This window comes from Typopeltis vanoorti, chromosome 26 (assembly GCF_054136105.1).
Source record: "Typopeltis vanoorti isolate ZY-2024b chromosome 26, IOZ_Tvanoo_1.0, whole genome shotgun sequence".
Classification (NCBI taxonomy): domain Eukaryota; kingdom Metazoa; phylum Arthropoda; class Arachnida; order Uropygi; family Thelyphonidae; genus Typopeltis; species Typopeltis vanoorti.
The window spans coordinates 1287708-1301141 of NC_143574.1; the positions used below are offsets into that span (position 1 = coordinate 1287708).

At 32.6% G+C, this 13434-nt stretch overlaps 1 protein-coding gene across 2 annotated transcripts in view; it reads left to right on the forward strand.

The window, feature by feature from the left end:
- Positions 1 to 13434, forward strand: part of dbo (Kelch-like protein diablo) — a 160200-nt gene that overhangs the window by 140402 nt on the left and 6364 nt on the right. The gene's annotated exons all lie outside the window — the stretch shown is intronic.

Here is a 13434-nt window from a genome sequence, read left to right on the forward strand (position 1 = left end):
TTGCAAGTACTTTTTAATGATACAGGATACTCACTGTCCATTTTGAACTTTGCACATCATGAACCTACCACTGTCCTCTTTCAACTCACTTTATTTTGCTGATGATGGCCTACCTCTCTTTTGCATTCTTGATATCATCGCCATTGAAACAGTTCTTCATGAACACGTACAGTTTTTGCTACCAGATTACAGAAGTACTTACCAGAGATCTTGCTTCAGTAATGCCCATTCAAAGTGCTAACTGAGATTCTTGTGGTCATGTTGCAACAGCTGCAATTATAGATTCAACCTTTCACTTTGCTGAGACTGATAAGATGTAATCTGCATACATCATACACCAGTAGTGTACTTTCTCCACTTGTATATTGTTAAGTCTGTATCACTGGGTGGTTCAGTTATTTTGTCCACAGCCAACCCATTTCATTAAGAGCTTTCACATATCTATAATTTTGGTTATCCTTGCTGCAGATTACATTTCCTGTAACCCATCTAGTCACAGCATTTATGCTTGTGAAATACATACTTAAAGACTGAACACTAAATATTGTAAGTGGAAAAAAACATTTTTGAGAAATATGCATTTTATTCATGATGATCAAGATCAAAAGAATGTTAAGCAGTTTTTGATTTGATCTGTTGTTCAGTTAAAATTCCATTAATTAGTTGCTGTGTTTATCAAGACACCACTCACACAAGGGTGTATGCCCCATTTTTTAGGAAAAAAAGTTTTAAAAAAAATTTGAGATATGCTATACAAATCATTTTACTGTACTGCACTACACTATACTAACGATACATGAAATACACCTTTTTTATTGTGATGTGCTATAGAACATTATTTCAAAGCCATTACAATTGAGTGTTATCATCCTGTTATTAAAAAATAAAATACAATAATTATACATTTTTGTCTCATTAGAATCACATTTCACCACTCATATTTTCCTTACACGCTCAGTAACCCTGAGATAAAAAATAAATAAATGAACATGAATTTTTGTTGTTTGAGGTAATATTATTGTCGGTATCTTAAATGGTCCTCTTCTTTTGTAAGCCATCTTAGTTATTTGAAATGTTACATTTATTCAGTCTTCTGTTCGCAGAATTGTTGAAATCTGATTTCAGCAATGTTGATTTTAGTGGTTGCTATGTGCTATCAATTTAGATTGCAGATTCTTTAGTGTAAGTATAGATAGATATACTGTTCAGAATTAACTGTAAGGTGAGGTGAATGTATTTTGTTCATGTTACATGTGTTTGCTGGTCAGTTTGTCTTTTGTGGTTGGGACCTCAGGTTTTCAGGAGAAAACACTGCCTAAGACTAGCTAACTCAGCTTCAGAAAGCCTAGAAAATATTCCTCGTGTCCTTGACAGGATTCAAACCAGGATCTTTCAAACTGTGAGGGGTGCATGTTTTTGTGTGCCTCGAATCCATTGCTTCAAATGTTCAATTTAAAGCAAAGTTAGGCTGTGGGGATATCACTTAATTGTTAGTTCAGTGCATTTAGCTTTCTTTTTTTTTTTTTTTTTCAGTTTTCTTAGATTATGTCTGCCAAACTTCTCCATAACAATCCTCCTGCATATCTTTAGTAGTGTGATTCTGCTGCAAATATCTTATTTAGTTTTTCACAAGTGATTCAACTCTTCCAACCCAGTTAAATAGTCGACATTAGTCATTTTGGTCAATCAGTCTTTTTTAGCACAATGTGAAAGCATTTTTTATTACTGTACAAGATGGCACCAGTATAATGTCATTATTTCTGACCATATGCACATTTATCTTTATGCTGTTTGGTTGGAGGATAGTGTACTGGTGTTTAAACAAAGCAAACATAATTGCACTTGGATACATGGAATTTACATTGCTGAAGGTAAAGCTAATTGGGCATATTTAATTTATTGCTAGATTTCAGTTTTGGGAAAGTATCCAACAAAGAAGAATAATAAAATTGCAGAGATGTGCATTGTAGATGAAACAGAAATTAGCTTAAAAAACATATGTATCACATGCCAGCAATGAAATGTTCTGCTAGAAATCTGAATTTCCAGCCAATCTAAGCTTTATTCAGGTACTCAGTTTGAAATAGTGTTAATACGTTAACTTTAAAATATTTTTTTTTCAGTTTGTAACATGATATGTTTATATTCTGTTCTTTCCAGTAGTAATTGAAAGTTGCTGTGAAACTTTCAATTACTGTCACGACACTTCTACAGGTCCTGTCAGTTAAATTAATTCCTCCACACTAGTTTATCTTTTTTGTCTAATAAAAAAAAAAATCCCAGATAAGGAGCCCGAGAAGGTAGGATATAGGCTACAATTTAGAAAATGTCCAGAAATTGAGTTATTCCTTTCTGTTTTTGTAATCAATTTAATTTTGTGATAGCATCCATTACAAAAATTCAAGAGGTTAATCAGATCAAAAAACATCTGTATAATGCCATCCTTTGGATGGTCTCAGAACAGCGTCAGATAAAGCTACTTTTTTAATATACAGGTTTGTAGTAGGTGGAGGCTGGAAGTGTAGATATTTCTTTAGTACATCTGGATATTTTTGCATTTGTCCTTTCTAGTTTTTATTGTATAGATCCATCTTGAGGATACTCTCAGAAAAAAAGAGGTAAAAACATAGATGTGTACAAATGTGTGCACCGAAGTTAAAATATTCCTGATCTCATGATGTTGAAATCGTTATTTCAAATATCCTCAATAATTCTCATATTTAGTTTTATTTTGCTCTTTAACACTAGTATCATGAAAATCCTATACCAATCATTGGCATTCCATCCTTTTGACCAAGTCTTCTGAATTATTCAGTAGTGACTGTAACGCTTTCATAACTCCATTTTTAAGCATTTGTCAGGTTGAATGTCAAATCTAGCTCTCTCTTTTTTTTTTTTTTCTACTGAAATATGCTCATGATTGCAATAATTTTTCAAAGTGATTAACTCAGGCATAAATAATATCCTCATCTTCAGTTTTTGCATCACCATTAATTACCATCTCTGATTTCATTCATGATTCTCTTCCCTCTCTCTGCAAGTTTTTTTAGGAGCGTGCAAAACATTTTGCATCTCTGTGGTTTTTATCTTCTATATTATTTTCAAAACTTTTCCATTACCTCTTTAGCCACTTTTATTTAGCTTTCTTATATGTTTCTCTAAGAGCACATGATTTATAAACCAGGAACTTTCTATGTGATTTCTTCTTTTCATGATTGTTTCTTTAACTCTGCTGTTTCTTTAGAGAGTTAAAAGCACATCTAGAGATAATAATTAACTAAATTTAGTTATTAAGTTAGTAAACCAATATTTCACTTTGATCACCAAGGCATCTTCATGGGCATGCAGATATACAGTATACATATTGCACAGAGGCACACAGAAGAGGGCAAACACAGATTGAGTGCAACAAATCAGGATCCTCAAATCCTAACTGGTATCCTCTGTGGGTGCAATGATGGTATCGTTCTATTATACAGATTTGCTTCTGTATAATAGGAGGATTTTCTCCCATTGGATCTAGTGATCTGTACCAATGGCATAATCTGCCACAGAATGGTGTGTCATTTAGACAGATATTGACTATTTTTTTTTTAAGCATCTCCCATCCATGAAATGTTGTAAACCTACAGTACATTAGTACCATGGATGGGCTAAGGATTTTTTTTTCTTTAATTCATTCAGTTTGTCCAAAGTGTATTAGGTTGCAGGAATACTGTAGACACCAACATAATCTAGATCAGAGGTGGCCAATCTTTTACATTCCATGTGCCATTTTCATGTACAAGTTCAAATGTGCCATACAAATCTTGTACCCTTAAAAACTCCCAGTAAAAACGTGTTAATATAGACATGATATATTGATATAATATAAAAACAAGATTCTCTCTCCATAACTCAGACCCAGGCACTGGTTTCAGTTTTCCCTTCAATTTCAGTCTGATGTTGTGTTTTATAGTGTCTATTAAGATCATGTCTTTTATTACATGTATTTGAGAAAGTGTTTTCACAAACAATGCACAATGGTTTTCCTGATAGATTCGCTATAAATAAGAACTCATTTTCCCACTGTTCACTGAATTCATGCTTACTATCACCTTCTGTTTTTCTTTTGCACTGTGATGGGTAACTGAACATAAAAACAAGACTTAATTTTCAAAAAAAGTACAAAACTGCAAATGTTTGCAAAAGATGAACAAAGCATAACTCCGTAGCACACGAGTATCAGTAGTAAACTAACTGACAAAAACCTGCGATGCACCACTGTTACTAACACTTGGTACCTTAGGATCAAACAAGTGAATGTGCAAAAGATGTGCACAAAACAATAAAATTGCTAAAAATTACAAGTTTTGCCTCTTTTTTTTTACAAATCGGTGTTTGGTTAATATGTTTCGCATAAATAGGCGTACTTTTTTTATTATCATCATTGGAGTTCAATGTGCCACTTTTGGTGCATGCACCATATACACCAAAGGGATCCATCACCCATCATCCCTGATCTAGATGATAGAGAATGTCTTTTAGTGGTATATGAGTGTGGTTAATTTTTGGTATGGCTTAAAGGAAGTTTGTATGGTGTATCTTTTAAGAATAAATGAAATTTTTATTTGATGTGACCTGAATTTAACAGAGAGCAATATGGATGTTTTGTGGTTCAGATTTGGAGGGAAGGGGTGAGTGGAGAGCTGATTTTGTAAAAGGAAAGGCCAATGGCTACAAAAAGTGTTCTGTATGTGATTGATTTCAATGGAGAGGCTAGTGTGGGGTGGTCAAAGTAGATGGTTCAAGCTGTATTTGCTGAGGTTTTGATGACACCATACTGCTGGGAGGAGTTATGATGATTGATAGATGAAGGATCTCTGAATCTAGTCAAATATGGCTTGACATTACCAAAAATCTTGAAGACTCATCTTGAAACCTTTGACTGAATAAGCAAGATCCCATCACCAACCCATAGAGGTTACCAGTTAGACATTTAGGATCCCAACCTTTTTGCACTCAGTCATGTTTACCTTCCTAATGATGTGTTTATGTGCATAGTAAATATCTTTGTGCCCATGAAAAGATGCCTTAGTGACATATTGGTCTAATAATTTAACAAATAAAGGTGTACTTATTATTCCTAGATGTGTTTCCTCCTCTAAACAACATGACTGATAATCAACATATAACTTTCCCTAGATTAGTGTTTCTCTAATTCCTGTGTCCACTTGGTGTCCTTATGTTTCTGTCTTTGTAGACTGTTTCATCATGTTTCTGTAATCGAGTCAGTTAACATTGTCTTCAGATTTTGCTGTTTAGTATACAGTTTTGGATTTGCTTTCAAACTCTTATCCCTTTTCCCATATTTGTGTATAATATTTGTTGGTAACTCACATCTAAAGCCATTCAATTTGAATTCTTCTCAGAACTTTGGTAATTGTTTTTCTTTTTGATGTGAAATGCATTATTCTGCTTAACACAAGGTCATAATTGCTGTGTATGTGTGTTTTCTCTGTGTATGTGTGTTTTTCATGTAACAATGTGGACTAGTCACTATGATAACTAGTCCATGTTGTGAAATCTAGCAAGTATGTAGTGTCAGCTTTTCCTTTTCTCCAGATTTTCCCCAAACAGTTTTATATATGTGAGATTTATTTCCTGTTCTGCTATTTTGATCTCCAACAAGAATCAGCTTTTCCTTTTTTTTTTTATGTCAGTTACCTTTTCTAATAGCTGAATTCCTCTCTTTCAAATAAGTCTCATTGTCTCTAGTTTCTTCATTTGAAATGTTCTTACATCACTCTGCTTGAAATTGACTCAAGCAAGAAGCTTACATGCAAGTATAGCATTATTACTGGTCCCTGTTTGTCTGAATAAATCATTCATTATTTAGGGTTATTATTGTTATCTCGGTAATACCAATTATCTACGTGGTATTTCTGTACTTATGCTAGTTCCACTTTTTCATTGATAGTTCGTATGTTGATGATGGTTATACTACTTTAGTTGAACCCCAAATATAGATAAATGTGTCATTTGGTATTATGGTTTGAAAAATCTGTCATCACTCAAAACAGATAATTAATGGAGTTCATTTTTCCAATAAAAATTAGGAATTAATGTATAAACATAGATTATTATGTAGTCCTGCTTGTTACTATATTGTAGATTATTTTATATATATATATATATATATATATATATATGTGTGTGTGTGTGTGTGTGTGTTGTTAATGAATTAAGGAACTTATTTCATTATAGTTAGTGTTGTGTTGTCTTTATGGCATATGTTTTTATCCAAAATTTTTAAATTATTCCTGAACATGTGGAATGGGGACTATTTGAGTATATGGCCATTACATTGAATGAATAATACTGCAACAGCATACATAACACGTGTAGCTCCATTATAGTTTGAAATCATGTGTTTCTAGTGACGCTTTAGCATTATTTCACCATTAAAACTATATCAAAGTCTTAAAACTTGAGCAGGAAAATGTATAAAATGATATGTTTCTCAAAAGAAAGCCTAGGAATTGTAACACAAAGAGTCCCAAAATATTTCACTGTAACCTACTGGTAAAATTTTTAATGTGAATCCCACATTAAACTATGCATTATGGATAGGTAAAGTGTTAATCCAGAAACCTAGACCAAAAATGAACTTTTTCAAGCCATGATAAGCCTCTAAATAAGTAGGTCTTATACTGAACAGTGAAATTCATTTGTCACCTAAAAAAAACATTCATAGCCCTACCATGCCAGCATATTACTTGCAGCAACCCTTGCCATGCCATCTGTACTGTGCAAATAAACTTTGGTGCCGTGGGGTCTTTATATCTCATGAGATAGCATGGCAGTGGGATGTTTTAAAAGTTTGGTAGTAAATAAATCCAAAGGAATAAAAGAAAATTAATACCTATCACTACAAGCAGTGTAACAAATTGGATCAAACAAAAGATCGCTATAGTGCCTATCACTTGTGATCATAACACATTTAATTACCTCCTAAATATAGAACTATTTGCTCAAGCTAACTTTGGTCCAAGTATTTGCCCTTGCAGTGATCAGTTCGTTATGCAAGCAGATATTTCTTTATTATCCAACAGTGGGGTTTCTTTGCTGATTGGATAATTGAAATGAAAAATCTGTTTAGGGTGATTCTTCTATTTTATGTAAGGCATAAAATAGATATTTGGTAATACCTCTGTTTTGTGCTTAAAGTAAATTTAGCAAAAATTATAAGGCATTTGAGTTATAAGGCATAAGGAAAATAACACTGAAGTATATTTTCAGATAATCTTAGTTTTCCTGCTTTAATATAAATCATTGCTATTTATATATGGTTGGTATTTAGCTGAAGTCACATTAAATGCTAATCTTTGGAATTTTTATTGTCGGCATGTTTAATCCTTGTTAATTTAAATCCTACATTCCATAATGTTAAGATAATTAAGATGAAAAGCATAATAACAGCAATAGTCAAGTCAAATAATAAATATAGCAAAATCAAAGCAGTTTTGATATCATAATGAGACAAAGGAAGATGTGAATATAATTTTACACGCAAGGGGTAAAAGATTGAACTCATATCACAGAGATGAATTTCAGGCTGATGCGTATGATAGATAAATAGATGAAATTAAAGTTTAAGTAAAGTAAGTCTTTAGTTAAAAGCATTTTCAGTTTTAACAGATTTTACAAAAGTAGAATAAGAAGGTTCATCTTTTTTATGCTGTACTGTAGATTATTTTTATTCTGTGTGTGCACTAAGATTCATATTATCGACTATGAAAGTGTATACATAGCTGACAATATATACTCTATACTTTACTATCATATGTAATTTAAGATATAATTAACTAGGAAATTGAAAAAGTTTTTGATAACAAATTTTTTTATAATGTTTCTTCACATATGAAATTATTTAGCAACATTACTGAGTCTCTTTATGAAATTATAATCTTTCTCTAAACCATGATTGTCTGCCCTTTTGTGTGAATAAGGCAGTTTGCAATTCAAAATGTCATGCCACACCAGTAACATATTGCATCTGGTTTTCAGGTTTTAAATTATGCAAAATTCTCATTTTCATTTTATGCATAGGAAATACCCTAACAAAGCCTGTTGCCCTTTTTAATATTTAAAATTAACAGGATAGAACAGTATAATACTTGATAAAATCTGTTTTCTGATGATGATGGTGTGTGTGTGTGTGTACATGATTTTCAGTATAAAGAAGGGAATGCATTTTTGTACTTTCTTATCATTTAACAACTTTTCAATAACTGAATTTATGTTTGAATTTTCTGCAAAATCAAATTGTGCAAATGGCTGAGAAAGAGAGTCTGACTCTGTCCACTTAGTAATAAGGATATAGTTGAAAACAATAGTTATGTTAAAAATGAAGAATTTAAATTGCTGAACTTTTAAGAGTACCTGTTATTCAGACAGTTCAAGCATATAGAAATATGTAAACACAGTATATTATCATTTATTAATCGCTTAAAATTCAAATATTTAAAGAATAACTTAATCCATGTTTATTGAAATATATAACAGACAATTAGCAGTGTTAAAAAAGAGAAAAATTACTAATTACAGCCACTTAGGATCAGAATGTAATGTTTTGACATAGTTAAACTATCATTCCATTCAAATTAGGACAATATAATAAGTCCTCAGAGTTCTGGTTGGGTGCGTGTTAATATCTAAAATTATTTCTGTAGATGAACTTTCTTTCATTGCAAAAGATAGTTCATTGCTGATGCATGCTAAGTCAAACTAAAATGTCTTTACACTGCGACTAAATAATCACATGACATGCTAGGCTGCACAACCATGGTTTACCTTTTTTTTGGGGGGGGGGACTCAGTGGCTTTGAATAATTGAAATATTGATAATATACTGAATAAGTATTTTACATTCCTTTGTATGATGGAATAACAGGTGATCTTTTCAAATGGTTGTTTTCTTTTCTAAGAATTAATTTAGTAGTCACATACACACAGAGAGAATATTGTAAATTATTATGTGAATGATAATATGCTACTTTTGGTCTCTGCAATTCTTCTTTCATATACTACAAGAGATATCTTTTGATATAATTCTATTTCATCTGCATTGTATGCTCTGTAGGTTTTCTTTTGGTTAACTCTTTCTGTAAAGTTGTAAATTTAACCTGGCCTTTAAACTGGTTATTCCAAAATTTGTAGTAATGCCAGAGGGAGGCATAACTGAGTTATTGCCAGCCTTGCAAAATATACACTAATCTTCTCTTTCAGAGTACAATGAATAAAAAAAAATGAGTGCATTCATAAAGATGTGTGTTATTGAACAAGTCTTAAATCTGTTTTTTAAAGCATTATTTAATTATTTAAACATTTATCATATTTCTTGTTTCTTATTTACCATTATCATAGTCACTCCTCTTGATTAACTTCTGTCCCTTACCATCACTTTTATTTTCAGTTTCATTTAATTTTTAAATTGCTACTTACTTACATTTTTGATATTGGTGGTTTATAAGAACCAGTGATATGTAAGGCAATGCAAATAAATGCAAAATAGTAGTCACATGTAAGCAAATTGGAATTATTTAATGACCATCCAGAAACATGGTTAATCTGCAACACAGATAACCTATACTTATGACTTATGACAAAATATTGTAGTTCTAGTTCTCTTTCTCTTCTCATTTATCACAAGAGCTTGAGAATATGGATAAGATTCCATTATTCTAATATAATAAATAGGTATGCAGAATAATGAGTCTCTTATGACATTTGAGGAGAGTAAAGTGATATTTTCAGTCCTATCACATTTCATAGTCAGTAAAAATGAACCTTAGTGTGCTTTTAGGATAGAAAATCACCAGTGTAATGTGGAGGATCTGGACCTAATTGAGAAAGACTGGCAAGAGAGAGAGAGAGAAAAAACTTATTACATTAAAGAGGCTAGAAGGATGGTGACAACTATTTCCAGGCAGCACAAATGGCCTTGGAAGTGGGGTAAGAACATCCTAGCTCATGATTTTTACCAGTGTCATTATTTCATAGGTAATTCATAGGCAAATGGAGATTTACAAGAATCTAATGAATATACTAAAAATTGGAAATTGGAAATTTATATTTAATAATTTACTCTGTTTATTGCATGAGCAACTCTTAGCTGGACAGGATAATACTAGAAAAATAGCATACAAATTAGTGAGAGGAGATATGTTGACTACTACAAGATAACACAGAATGAAAGCATATTGTAACAAATCCTTATCTCATTAAGAATATTGAGACATAAGGGAATAGCACTAGGCATTCACCAGTTATGTCTCCTGCATCAGATTAGCTGTAACCAACCTGGTATTTATTAAAAAGAATGGTTGTGATCTTACTTTTTATTACTTTTTTTTTTCATGTGTTCACCTGCTCTTCTGAACTTTGAGGCAAGTAACGGAACATTAATTGTTCCGTTACTTTTCACCGATAGAAATTATTAATGAAATTGTTGGGATAAAGAAATAATTAATTCAATGCACAATGACTTCATACCTCCCTCCTGAGTTGGAGTTAGTCATTAGATGAAAATAATCCAATACTAGGAGTAAGGGGGAGGCATTGTACCCAGAACTAAGGGTGAACTTGTACTCCATTTATGGGAAGTAGTAATTGTAGTATTATAGATACACACTTCTTTAATTAATTTCATGTTAGCATTAATAAAATATAATTGCTGCTACTTTTACTTGTGGTTATTTTTTTAAAAAAGAAAAGAAATAAAATATGTTTTTCAGATAGGTACCACTTATATTGCCTTTAAATAGCATTAGGCTATGGTAAAGTAACATTTTTATTATGTGCTATTTGAGTATATTATGATACTTAATCTAAATAATGAATATCATCTTTGTCATGTCTGCTTTATAAAAGTAATAAATTATTTATTAATCATATCAATTAAGAGTTTATCTTTAATATGCAATCAATATTGCTTATCTGAATTATTTTAAATATTTCACTTGCCTAATTTTGTTGTTTTAACTGATTATGGTTAACTTTTGTGAAATAAAAATATCACATAAAATTAATTACAATAAAAATATCAAAAATTATTACTGTTATTACTTTGATTGTATCTTTCATCCATAATTAAATATACTTTTTTGATATGTTTTCTCTTTAACATATACAAATTTGCTATATGAATAATGAAGAAACATTTTTCACTTTCATAGATTTAGCATAAGCATCACATGACATTTATGCACATGCCAAGTTTATAACTCTTTCAGAATATTATAATTGATCTCTTGACTTCATGTGCGGTCATTGCCAAGAAATTTGTTAAAAATGGGTTAAGTAAGCAAGAACATAATATTGATTTACCTGAAGACAGCACTGTTTGGATTATGATCTGATCTGATTTTCCCTTTCAGTCGTTTCCGTCTGTAGGTGACTTTGTAGGCATTGTCCATAAGGTATTCCTGGTGAGATTTTTACAGAGTAGTTCACCATTGTATTCCCCAACTGCCCAATTTTATCCGGGCTCGGGACCGGCATATAGCTGGGATGTATTCATGATTGTAATTCATGTGTGTTCGCGGGCCAGTTTGTCTGTTCTGGGCGATGAAAATCCCGAGTTTCCAGGTGAAAAAATCCCCTACCTCTGTATGAGACTGACTAACTCACCTTTAGTCAAAAGAGACCAGATAAAGGTTCCTCATTTCACTGACGGGAATCGAACCCAAGTATTTCCGACCAAAGAGCTTCATCTATACTGACTGAGCTACAGAGGCTCTTGACTGAGCTATAGTTCACATAGCATGGATCAGACTAATATTGTTGCGTAATTGCTGTATGTGTTGTGACATTTTATGTGTTTAAAATGCGACTGAATCCTGGTTGGTCCACTCTCTAGGCATCCCTGTGGATTGACAGAATAGTAGCATCTCTTAAAATTTTGATTATTTCTTGTTGCTATATTTGTTTGGGTTAAGTAGTTTCATCACTGCCTTGGCTGATTCCATGAATTGTCTTTGTTTCTCATTTTGGGTAATAAGGTGGTTTTGTCTTTATTTGATGAAGGGCTTCCAGGGAATAATCTGCTGACCTGATTTGTAATATCTATTAAAAAATATCTTTTTGTTGTAATTCTTTTTAGAGAATAATAGAACATGCTGTATTATTTTTATGACTTTTTTTTTTTTTTTAGCAGTACCCCGTTTATAATGTCATTGGCTTTTTACTCAAATTTTAGGGCATTACTGATGTTTTATATGGACAGATATATGAAGAATATATAGGAGGAATAATTTGGATATACCTTTGTAGAATGTTGCTGGATGTCTTCTTATTCAGTGGCATCCCAGCATGTAGCGATATACATTCATCTGCTGTTAAAGGAAGTATGATTGAAAAGAGGGGGGGTAAATGTGGGGGTAGAGAGAGAGATGTGGAAGAATTATTGGTGAGGTTAGAAAGCATGCAGAATTATTTCTGCATGCTTTCTAACACAAAGGAATCAAGTAAAATTTTTTGTTCCATTGCACTGATTTGTTGCCCTGGTTGGCCAAGTGGTTACCATATCTGTTCTCCAACCAGTAGACTGCAGGTTTGAATCTCACTGCATGCATGGATGTTCATGATTTTTGTTATGTGTGGAAGTGATTTTTGTTTCCCGGTGTAAGCCACTGCCTCACTTAGTAGAAGCCTGAAGTGGTTTAAAAAGTTCTGTGTGTGTTCTCTAGAACAGGGTTTCTGGATTATGAAAAAATAAATTGAAAAATACAAGAACTATATGAATATTAAATTATTTCAGGAATTACAACATATACTAAATAATAATTAAAAGAAAACTTTAATCAATACTTCCTATATACCTGCATTGTTACATTGCCATCTTCATGGGAACATAAAACTATGATATGTGCATGCAGGCACTAACAACGAGCAAATGAGGCCAAAGAGAGTAACTAACATTGTTCCTATAGTCCTAAAGGTGTCCCTTAGCAGGCTAAATTGGGTTGTCTTGGCTGTTGGGCTGATGTTCTCATGATGCAAGCTTCCCAAATTTGGGGCAGTCTCATGCACCCGAATTTGTTGAGGTTTGAGAAGTTTTTTAGAGCTGAGGCTGATTCCTTGAAGAATCTTTCGTATTTATATTTGCTGTGGTGTAGTAAAGTGGCTTTCTTCCATCGTATTCTGTGGCGAGTATCCAGAGCAAAGTCTGCAAGCCCAGAATGGCTGTATTGGTGAAACCGGATGTAGTCTTTGTGTTAGGATATCCTGATATTAGCTGTCCTGTCTGTTTGGCCATAGTAGGACAGTTTATAGCTGCAAGGGACCTGGTATACTCCATGTAGGTCTAGGGGAAGTGGCTGGTCTTTGGTGGAGCAGATAAGGGATGTCAATTTCTTACATGGTTTGTAACAGGTCGTCAGGGCATATTTAT